This window comes from Lactuca serriola, chromosome 4 (genome assembly GCF_051521515.1).
Source record: "Lactuca serriola cultivar US96UC23 chromosome 4, Lser_US96UC23_V15, whole genome shotgun sequence".
Lineage (NCBI taxonomy): Eukaryota > Viridiplantae > Streptophyta > Magnoliopsida > Asterales > Asteraceae > Lactuca > Lactuca serriola.
In genome coordinates, this window is record NC_136411.1 from 207,318,169 (window position 1) to 207,327,291 (window position 9,123).

Genomic DNA, 9,123 nt, shown 5'->3' on the forward strand with positions numbered 1-9,123 from the left:
GTGTCCCTTATGCACCGCATAATACAAAAGGGATAAAATATCTATGTATTTGTAGAAATCATTGATCTAAATCATTTGGATAAGTTTTAAACTTATTGAAATCCTTTTGTTTTAGTTCACCAAAAATCATTTGTGTTTTGCTTGTATTCCCCCCTGAAAATGTTTAAAATCAGAAAAGCATAGGGGTATGAACTCACTGTTTGTTATGTGCAAGTGTCGAACTGGAAATGAAGACCCTCAATTTGTTATACGTGGCACTTAACGGAATTCTAATATCAATTAAACACACACACACACACACACACACACACACACACATATATATATATATATATATATATATATATATATATATATATATATATCTAAATTAGTGTATAACAACTAATCATGCTAGAGAAACACCCTAGGGACTAGGAAACACTTGAACTAAGTGTTACAACCACATATGATTGACCAAAGGAGAGTGTATGGCCAATGGAAGGTGTGTACAGCCACACCATGGTGTGTACGGCCCATGAGTGTACAGTCGTACACTCATGAATAAGTGTGCATTTGAGGTGTTTTAAGGTCGTAAGAAGCATGAACGAAGTGTTCTTCGTCCTATGCTTAGCATTATTGGAAATTTAAGGCCAACAATGAGCATCAAAGAGGGTTTACGGCCCTTTGAGGTGTGTACGGCCATACACCCTTCATGTTCATGCTGAATTGTTTGATTTTAAGTTGAATCAAGTTTAGAATCAAAGGTTTAACATGTCCAACTAGATGATAGGGGCTAAACTCTCACTTTGGAGGGCGTTTAAACTATGTATGGGCAAACTATGAAGGTGTACGGACGTACTCCCTTCAAGATGATGAAGATCATGATGAAACATGAAGATCAAGGCGTGGATCAAAGGGTCTTTCAAGAATAACAAGCTTAAGGTTGAGATACTTACATTTTTGGAGCCTTGGGGTGTTCACGGTTGAAGAAGCTAGAGAGAGAATGGAGTCGTGTGCGGCTAATGGAAGAAAGAAATGAAGCAAATGCGGTCTACTCATATATATAGGAGTGGTGTACAGTCATCACTGAGTGTACGTTCGTATACCTATGTGTACGACTGTACACACCACTTGACGGTGTGATTGGCCCGAATGTAACGCGATGTACTGAAATTAACTCTCCCCTAAACCCAAACCTTGATTGTACTAGGATTATAACAATCAAAAAGACTCAAAATAATGTTAAAAGATAGCAAATTGAGTCTAAGTTGAATTAAATTGAATGGTTTATACATTATAGAAATTTCAGGTTGTCACATCATCCCCCCGATAGAGGGAATTTCGTCCCGAAATTCAAACATAGAATACGAATCATGGACTTCAAAAAAGATGAGGATGTTTCTGTTTCATTTGATCTTCGCGCTCCCAAGTAAATTTAGGTCCCCGCTTGGTATTCCAGCGGACCTTCACTATCGGTTTGCGACTTTGTTTCGTTTGTTTGATCTCCCGATCCTTGATTTCGATAAGTTCTTCCAGAAAATTAAGGCTCTCATTGATCTCGATTTCATCAAGAGGGATCACAAGGGTTTCTTCGGATAAAAACTTTTTAAGATTCGAGACGTGAAAGACGGGATGGATGTTGCTAAGCTCTTGTGGTAAACGTAGTTTGTATGCTACAGGACCGATTCTAGCGAGGATCTCGAACGGTCCTATGTATCTTGGATTCAGCTTTCCACACTTTCCAAAGCGTATCATGCCTTTCCAGGGTTGAGATCTTCATAAGAACACGGTCACCAACGTGGAACTCCAAGGGTTTTCGTCTCTTATCGGCGTAGCTCTTTTGCCTATCTCTTGAAGACTTTAGTCGTTCCCGGATTTATACGATCTTTTCTATAGTTTCACGGATGATTTTTGGGCCTGTGAGAGTCTTGTCAGGGACTTGCCCCTTGGCTAGCTGTGTGTCACCCACCTCAGCGTAGCACAGAGGGGATCTGCACTTATTGCCATAGAGGGCCTCAAACGGCGCAGCCTTGATACCGGTATGGTAGCTGTTGTTATAGAGAATTCTACCAAGGGAAAATGGGTGTCCCACGACTTGCCAAAGTCTATGACACATGCTCTCAACATGTCTTCCAAGTTCTGAATGGTTCTCTCACTCTGCCCATCTGTTTGTGAATGATAAGCTGTGCTCATATCCAGTTTAGTTCAAAGAGCTTTCTCTAGTGACTGCCAAAATCTTGAGGTGAATCTGCTATCTCGATTAGAGATAATGGAAACAGGCACACCATGCAAACGAACTATCTCTTGGACGTAAATTCGTGTAAGTCTTTCCATATTGAATGTTTCCTTGATTGGCAGGAAGTGGGCGGATTTAGTCAGTCGATCGACAATTACCCAGATGGTATCGTGCCCACTCGGAGACTTGGGAAACTTAGTGATAAAATCCATCATGATCCTTTTCAACTTCCACTCAGGTATTTCTAGCTGCTGAAGTAGACTTGAGGGCTTTTGATATTCAACCTTCACCTTGGCAGAAGTCAGGCACTTGCCCACGAAGGTAGCGATCTCTGCTTTCATGTTTGTCCACCAATATAACTTCTTGAGGGCCAGATACATCTTATTCGAACCTGGGTGAACGGAGTATCAAGTCTTGTGAGCTTTGTTCATGACAATCTCCTTATAACCACCGACCTTTGGGGTCCAGATTTAGTCCATGTAATGATAGACTCCGTCTCCCTTGATCTCTAAGTTCTTTTCTATTCCTCTCAGGGCTTCATTCGACACATTCTCTGGTTTTAAGGCTTCTAACTGAGCCTCTCTGATTTGAGCGGATAAATGGGACTGGTTGGTCATTGCCAGTGCTTTCACTTTACGACCTGAATACTCCTTTCAGATAAGGGCATCCGCTACCACATTGGCCTTGTCGGGATGATAGCGTATTTCGCACTCGTAATCACTGAGTAGCTCTACCCATAGCTGCAGTCTCATGTTCAACTCTCTCTGATCAATGATATGATGTAGGCTTTTTATGTTCAGTGAAGACAGCGCACTTGGTTACATAAAGATAATGTCTCCAAATCTTCAACGTGAAGAACACTGCTCCCAACTCTAAATCGTGAGTTATATAATTGACTTCGTGTGCCTTCAGCTGTCTTGAGGCATAGGCACTAACCTTTCCTCGTTGCATGAGTACACAGCCTATGCCCTGATCGAATGCATCGCAGTAGACAACAAAGTCCTCCGTCCCTTCTGGCAGAGACAGGATAGGTGCAGTACATAGGGTCTGCTTCAATGTTTGAAATGAAGTGTCTTGCTTTTCTCCCCAACTAATGTTACACCTTTCTGAGTCAGGGTGGTTAAGGATTTAGCAATCCTGGAAAGTTCTGGATGAACCTGCGATAATAGCCAGTAAGACCCAAGAATTGATAGATTTCTGTGGGCGTCTTCGGTGCTAGCCAATTCTAAATTGGTTTGATTTTGGACGGGTCCACGTGTATGCCTTCCTCACTAACCATGTGACCAATGAAAGTTACTTTCCTGATCCATAATTCGCACTTTGAAAACTTTGCGTAAAGTTTCTCTGTCCTTAGTGTTTCTAACACCTGTTTCAAGTTTTGTCTATGATCCTCCTCACTCCTAGGGTAGACAAGTATATCGTCAATGAATATGATTACAAACTTGTCTAGGAAAGACGACACACCTAATTCATCAGATCCATGAATACCGTCGGTGCGTTGGTTAGACCAAAGGCCATAACTACAAACTCGTAGTGTCCATAATGAGTTCAGAATGCTGTCTTGGGAACATCATTCTCATGAACTTGCAACTGATGGTACCTCGATCTTAGGTCTATTTTTGAGAAGTATCTGGCTCCTTGTAGTTTATCAAATAGGTCATCGATTCGGGGAAGAGGATAACGATTCTTCACGGTAATCTTTTTCCGTTCTCGATAATCTATGCACATCCGAAAGGATCCATCTTTCTTTTTCACATATAAGATCGGGGCTCCCCAAGGTGAGGAACTCGGTCTGATGAATCCTTTGCTGAGCAGCTCATTGAGCTGACTGGATAACTCTTGCATTTCCGTTGGCGCTAGCCAGTAAGGGGATTTAGCTACGGGTGTGGCTTCGGGGATTAGGTTAATAAAGAACACGACTTGGAGCTCGGGGGGGGGGGGGGGATTCTAGGAAGATCTTTGGGGAAGACATATGGAAAGTTACAAACTTCGAGAATGCTCTCGAGGTCTTTAACTTTTTGCTTGTCATCAATGACATGGGCTAGGAATGCATAGCACTCCTTTCGCAGACGTTTCTGAGCTTTAATGCACGAAATGATACGAAGGTTCGTGCTGAGTTTATTGCCATAAACTATGAGGGTTTCGCCCGAGGGCAGATTGAGACAGATAGCTTTTTCATAATAAAGGATTCCAGCATGATTGGAGCTCAACCAATCCATGCCGACGATAACATCGAAGCTTTTTATAGAAACTAACATAAGGTCGATTGGGAAAGAATAGTCATTCAGGGTAACGGTGCAGCCGATGAAAACGTCGTGAGTTCTCTTTTTCTTTCCGTTAGCTGTCTTGACAGTGAATGTTTCAGTTAAAGGTTGAGCTTTATGTTTGAATAAATGCTTAAATGCATGACTAACAAAACTTCTCTCCTCACCAGAATCGAAAAGAATGCATGCATAAGAGTTTTCAAGGAGGAACATACCCATAACCATGGTGGGATCAGCGACTGCTTCCTCTTGGCCCATAGCTAGCACTTTCCCTGTGTTGCCAGCAGTCGTTGTATTGGGGCAATTTCTCTTAAAGTTCCCGACCTCCCCACAGCCATAACCGGCTTGACCAATACTCGCTCCATAAGCCTGATTGGTTAGTCAGCTGGTGTCTTGCAAGATCGAGTTGTGTGCCCCTTCTTGCCATAGCTGTTGCATGGCAAATCATGACAGGGTCCGTGATGATGAAAGTTGCACTTGTCTCATTTTGGCAGATTTCTAGCATATCGACTGACAGGTGCTTGAGTTGTCGGAACAACGGCAGGAGTGGTAACAGCATGAACTGCCACTACTTGTTGTTTCTTGGAGGGCTCCTACGAAGGCTGACCCTTATGTTTTTACCAGAGTTTCTTCTTCCCACCACTTGCCTTTTCTGGTTCAGGAGTGGCTACCACTTCATTAAGGTCAACTTTGTCATCTATTAGAGTCTGCGCCAGGCACTCGGTGCTGTCATAAGTGGAAGGATTTGCAGCCAAGACATTTCCTTGAGTTGGGGGCGTCAATCCCTAAATGTATCTCTCTATCTTTTTGCTTTCCGGGGTGACCATTCCCGGGCAGAGAAGAGTCAGTTCGTCGAACCTAGCAGTGTACGCAACAATGTCTGAACCTTTCATCTTTAGGTTCCAAAGCCCGTATTCTAACTTTTGCCTCTCGCCCCTGGGGCAGTACTCAACAAGCATTAGTTCTTTCAATTTCTCCCAACCCATGGCATTAGCTATCGGACGGGTTAGGGATTTAACTTCGCTGTTCCACCAGGTCAGTGCTCTATCGGTGAAGGTGCAGGCAGCAAACTTCACCTTGCTGGCCTCAGAACAAGCGCAAATCTCAAAAATGGATTCGATCTTCTCGAACCATCGGGTCAAGGCAATGACTCCTCCGTTTCCATCAAAGGATTTAGGCTTTGCGTTCATGAAGTCTTTGTAGGGACACTCCTTCAGGTGTCCTTGGCCACGCTCAATATTTTGGGGATGGGTACCACTTCCTAATCCGCTAGAACCGCCAGAGCTCATTTGTGCCATTGCAGCAGCCACTATGGCAGTAACTGCTGCTTGAAACATAACTGGATCAAACCAAGGAGGTGGTGACGGTGTTGGATCCGTCGGGGGATTGTTGTTCTTTTTGTTGGGTCTTTTCTTCGGAGGCATCTTGGTCTAAGAATAACCAGGAAGAAGAGGATGGTAAGTCCCCTAGATTTTTAAATCAAGAGATATGAAACAAGACATATCCCAACCTGAAGATAAATTCTTCTACTAAGCGATAAATAAAGAAAAGTTAACGATACAAGTAAACTATAGCTAGGAAGAAATTAGTAGCAACACTTGGAATGAATCTCTATACTGTATTAGCTTCTAGTTAAAATACTCATATAGTATTTTAAATTATATGCTTTGTTCTATCGATATCTTGTTGTATATAGCTTGGTAAGTTTTAGGCCTGCTGCAACACCATAGTCACTCCCAAACACATGTTGGTCATGTCTCAAGTAAATATAGTTGCTCATACTATATTGAATCCATAAATGACTACATAACTATTCAGGTTTAACCACAGTGTCCAACATCCAAATACTTTTATTTTGTTCTACTCATGATTTTGTCTTCTAGTACGTATGTATGCTTATACACTTCTTATAAAATACTTATATTTTAAAAGTATACTTTTAGTTCAGAGCACATCGGCCCTCTTAGTGTTTATAGTTGTATACCATGTAAGGTTCGGTATACTTAATTCACTATAAACAATAGCTTTCACAGGAATATCTCACACCCCCAAACCAGAACAACGGAAACGTTCGGAGGTGGAGGACGTCATGTGTAGTATCATAACATCTGCATCATAGTAATCAAAGTAAACACAACCATTAAATTGAATATATAATTATTGACATCCATTTGTTTCATAGTTTGAATGTATCAAAAACTTGACAAGATATAAGAGACGTGACTCTAAGCTCCGTCTTCTCAAAACTCCAGAAGGTACCTGTCTACTGATTTCCTGAGAATACAAGCGGTTTTGAAAAGAGTATCAGCATAAAGCTGGTGAGTTCCTAAGCATGTTGCGTAATAAAAACCTGTTATTGAATCTGTAAAATGTTTGTATACTTTCCAAGAAAATCCATTATTTTCTAACATGATTGTTCGTTGCTTTATATATAGTATGTTCTTTTTTGAAAACACTGGCTACCACCAGTATGTAGTGTATGTTTTGTTTGAAAACCATGGCTACCACCAGTATGTAGTATATGTTCTGTTTGAAAACCCTGGCTACCACCAGTAATGTAGTATACGTTCTGTTTAAAAACCTTGGCTACCACCAGTAATGTAGTATATGTTCTGTTTGATAACCCTGGCTACCACAAGTAATGTAGAGTATGATAAACTGACTGTTTGTAAAGTACTGATGTTTGTCCGAGAAAATCCTATATTCTCCCTTGAATGTGTATTGTTGCGTTAACTATTCTAAATCTGAAATGCACAAGTATTTCCATACTTACGTTATTAACACAATTGTTCATGAAAAGTGTATTGTTACGTAAATATATCGTTACTATCTACTGGCGAGTTTTATGACCCTACTAAACTGATACAACGTGAATCGGACGCCAATATCCTTTATGACTTTGTCACTCGTAAACCTGTCGGTCCTACTGTAGCTAGCAGCAATGTGCGGGATTGTCAGTCCCGTATAGATCTATACACAAAATCAACGTTGTCCTTCCAGGAGACTCTGGTTCATAATGGTAGTCCTCCACTTAGTTATGTGTGTAAGCACCCAAGGACGTGTCTCCCAACTAGATTAACGACTTTACAAGCAATAATATGATAAATGCAATGTTCTTTTATACTTAAATTCGATGTATACTTTGTAGGGTAGAAATAATTATACTTAAATAATTATTAAATGTTGTACTATTGGAAATCCAAATGTAGTAACTTATATCATAAACTAAATTTGTAATAGTTTTAGTGTTTAGCAAGGTATAACTTTGAATTCGTAAAACCATGTATTGAAAACCCCAAACTATACCCATTATAGTTTGCCTAAAATGTATTGTGCTTTATTTGTATATTGTTTCTGAAACTATGCAATTTTATATTTGTTTAACAGAAGTGTCCCTTATGTTCCGCATAATACAAAAGGGATAAAATATCTATGTATTTTGTAGAAATCATTGAACTTAATCATTTGCATAAGTTTTCAACTTATTGAAATCCTTTTGTTTTAGTTCACCAAAAATCATTGGTGTTTTGCTTGTATTCCCCCTGAAAACGTTTAAAATCAGAAAAGCGTAGGGGTATGAACTCACTATTTGTTGTGTGCAAGCGTCGAACTGGAAACGAAGACCCTCAAGTTGTTGTACGTGGCACTTAACGGAATCCTAATATCAATTATATACATATATGTATCTAAGTTAGTGTATAACAACTAATTATGCTAGAGAAACACCCTAGGGACTAGGAAACATTTGAAATAAGTGTTACAATCACATATGATTGATCAAAGGAGAGTGTATGGCTAAGGGAATGTGTTTACGACCAGACCATGGTGTGTACGGCCAAGGGGTTACGACCCATGAGTGTACGGCCGTACACTCATGAATAAGTGTGCATTTGAGGTGTTTTAAGGTCCTAATAAGCATCAAGGAAGTGTTCTTGGTCCTATGCTTAGCTGTACTGGAAGTTTAAGGCCAACAAGTAATGTAGAGTATGATAAACTGGCTGTTTGTAAGATACTAATGTTTGTCTGGGAAAATCCTATATTTTCCCTTGAATGTGTATTGTTCCTTTAATTGTTCTAAATCTGAAATGCACAAGTATTCCCATACTTAATTATTAAAGCAATTGTTCAAGAAAAGTGTATTATTACGTAAATATATCGTTACTATCTACTGTCAAGTTTTATGACCATACTAAATTGATACGACGTGAATCGGACGCCAATATCCTTTATGACTTTGTCACCCGTAGACCTTCTGGTCCTACTATAGCTAGCTGCAAAGTGCCGGATTGTCAGTCCCACATAGATCTATACACAAAATCAACGCTCTCCCTCCAGGAGACTCTGGCTCATAAGGGTAGTCCTCCACTTAGTTATGTTTGTAAGCGCCCAAGGACGTGTCTCCCAACTAGATTAATGACTTTACAAGTAATAGTTTGATAAACACAATGTTCTTTTGTACTTGAATTCGATGTATACTTTCTAGGGTAGAAATAATTATACTTAAGTAATTATTAAATGTTGTACTATTGGAAATCCAAATTTAGTATTGTATATCAAAAACTAAATATGTCATAGTTTAAGTGTGTAGCAATGTATAACTTTGAATTCATAAAACTGTGTATTGAAAACCCCAAACAATAC